Raw genomic sequence first — 3,460 nt, forward strand, 5'->3', positions numbered from 1 at the left:
CATGTGCTACCCACTCCAGTGTTCTTGCCTGGAGAATCCCAGGGACGGGGGAGCCTGGTGGGCTGCCGTCTATGGAGTCACACAGAGTCGGACACGACTGAAGCGACTTAGCAGCAGCAGCAAAGATCCAGTGCAGCCAAAAAATAAAATCTTACTTACAATAGCATTAAAAAAATAAAACACTTATGGGTAAATTTAACACAAAAGAAGTGCAAGACTGGAAACTACAAAATATTATTGAAAGAAATTAAAGATCCAAATAAATGAAAAGACCTCCATGTTCATGAATTGGAAGACCTGGTATTGTTAAGATGACAATAGTCTATAAACTTGAATCTTTATTTATAAAATTCTGAATAGAAATAAATTATGTTAAACTTGAACAATTCCCTCAAATATTCCTTCTGATAGTTATAGCCTGAGCCTGAAAAGTATAATGACTTTATATTATCTAAATGACAGCATAGGGAATTCTTCAATTACCAAAAAATTATTAGCACTCATTGACTAAAAACCCTTGCTTTTGGGGGTGAAATTTTTAAAACTCTTCAAAATAAGGAAGCCCTTTCTCATCAGAAGGAATAAAAACTTTTCATAAGAAGGAATTTATTATGAACAGGCTGAATTCATATGCTCGTCCCTTAGCCTGGCAATAATCATCTCAGCTATGTGAACCAAGTAGGGCCTCCACCTTCTTAACATTTAAAGATAATTGGGGGAAGAGACTTAAAATAAATAAACCTACAATAAATATTTAATAGCAAATTAGGAAAAACTTTCAAAAGGAAAAGAACAGGATGCCATTAGATTAGGTGGTTAGGAAAAGTCTCTGACAAATTTACAGTTAAAGGTGAGATATGAAAGTATAAATAGAAGTTAGTCATGTAAAAAGCATGGAAACAGTATTCCAGGAAGAGGAAACAGCAACTATAAGAATCTGAGGTGAGAAAGAGTGTAACATGTTTGAGGAACCAGAAAAAAAAATCAGCTTGTCTATAGCATTATATAAGGGAACAATTAGCCACATATAATCTAGAGTTAGATTATATAAAGTTCGTGGTTATGGGTAATGGTAAATAGTTTGAAATTTATCTACCAAATACAGTGCTTTGAAGGGTTTGGCCCAGGCCAAATGACATGACCTAATTTTCATTTTTATTTTGTTCTCAAAGAACTCTATTTTTTCAATTTTGTATTGAAGTATAGTTGATTTACAATGTTGTGTTGGTTTCAGGTTTACAGCATAGTGATTCAGCTATACATATGCATATATATATACATACTCTTCTTCAGATTCTTTTCCCATTCAGGTTATTGCAGAATATTGAGCAGAGTTCCCTGTGTTATACCATAGATCCTTATTGGTTATCTATTTTATATGTAGTAGTGGGTGTATGTTAATCCCAAGATCCTAATAATTTTCATTTTTAAAAGATCACTCTGGTTGCTGAATTGGTTGGAGAGAAGAATGGGTAGAGGACATCACAAGGAGGCTACTGAAGTAATATAAGAGATAGATGTTAGTAGGTGAAGGTAGAATGGTGGCAGCGGAAATGTAGAAATGAGAAGAGTCAGATATGAGCCATGAGGAGTGGTCGTTGATGAGCTGTATAGGAAAGTGAGGTGTTGTGAAAGCAGAAGCTGGTTCCAAGAGGGAAGGAATATAACCAGGTGTGTCAGAAACCATGGATAGGTTGAATTCAATGGGAATGAAAAGTATGTCAAATCGATATGGCAGCTGAGTGATCTTTTCTGACCTCTGTGAAAGGTTTTAGTGAATCCAGAAGCTGTGTTGATGAGGGAGTATAGGCTTTCTGTTTCTGGCATGTCATCATTGCTGAAGATGACAAAAAGTACGGTTCATATATAGAAAACATCCACTGAAAAAGCCTTGAAGATCTGCATGGTAAGGAATTATCAGGATAAAACCTCTGAGACTCTGAGAACATAGAGAAGTGAAGTCATGAAACTGGCTTTGTCCTGAAAACAACTGAGAAATTTGGGTGTTTGAGGAGTTCAACTTTGCAAAAGCCATCTAAAACAGGGGTAAAACATGCAAGCCCAGGGACCAATTAAAGGTGAACAGTCTAATAGAAATCTTTTTCTATTAAATTGGTACCCCAAAGGAATAAACCCTCCATAAAGGAGAACTTAATTTGCTTTCCTACCCACTCCCCCAGGGACTACAAAGGAATATTTTCTTGATGATGCCAAACAGGACGAGGAGGAAAAAGATGACCCAGAAACTGTCATCTTGTAGCCCCAAATCACACTGCTGAGGTGACTCAAGATATCTCTGGTGGTGGTATTAGTCACTAAGTCATGTCCAACTCTTGTGACCACATGGACCTGCCAGGCTCCTCTGTCCATGGGATTCTCCAGGCAAGAATACTGGAGTGGGTTGGCATTTCCTTCTCCAAGATATCTCTAGTCATAAATTTAAAGTGACTCTGGCAAGTTAATGTTCCAGACAATTAGCAAAAGCAAACATAGATTCTTTGTCCAAGATCTCAAAGAATTTGTCCAAATTATAAGGAAAATGAGCAGCTCACAAAAAATGTTAATAATCAAAAAAGGAATTGAATTACCATAAGTGAGAATTAGCGAAAATACCAGACAACAGAGCCATATGCTGAAATAATTTCGATTTTGGAATTATTAAACACAGAATATGAAGATCTATACTTATGATGTTTAAAGAAATAAAAATGTGTGTGGGAAACAAGAAATTCTAGAGAATGACCATATTTGAAAAATTGTTTCATTAAACTTCAGAAAGTTAAAAAAATCAAGATTGAAATTAGGAACTCAAACTGAAGAGGTTAACAGCAAATTAGACACAATTAATTAGAGAATTAGTGGATTGGAAGACATTTCAGAAGAAATAATTTATAAGACAATAAATCTTAAAAGTTCTCACCCTGAGAAAAAAATTATAACTGTGGTGGTAATAGATGTTAACTAGATTTATCATGGTGATTATGTCACCATATATACAAATATCAAATCACTTTGTAGTACACCTGAAACTGATATAATGTCATACATCAATAATATCTCAATATTTTTGGCCACACTGCATATGGCGTGTGGGATGTAGGATCTTAGTTTCCCCACAAAGGAATCCAACCCATGTCCCTTGTAGTGGAAGTGTGGAGTCTTAACCACTGGACCACCAGAGAAATCCTTCAGTTTTTTTTTAAAAGTAATTATTCAGAAATCAGCACAGAGAGGCAAAGAGGTAACATATATGAAAGAGTCTACAAAGTAATTTTATAGACAGGCTTTGCTATTTGATAAGTTTCAATCCAAAGTGTATAATATAACATCTAGTAGATATTATAATAAATTTTTTTTCTGATCAAAAAAATCAACAGATAAAAGAAAGCAAAATTTCCAAGAAAGAAACTTGGAATTTAGAGTGATAGATCTGAATTATACACTTAATCAGAGTTCTAAA

Source organism: Budorcas taxicolor, chromosome X (assembly GCF_023091745.1).
Source record: "Budorcas taxicolor isolate Tak-1 chromosome X, Takin1.1, whole genome shotgun sequence".
NCBI lineage: Eukaryota > Metazoa > Chordata > Mammalia > Artiodactyla > Bovidae > Budorcas > Budorcas taxicolor.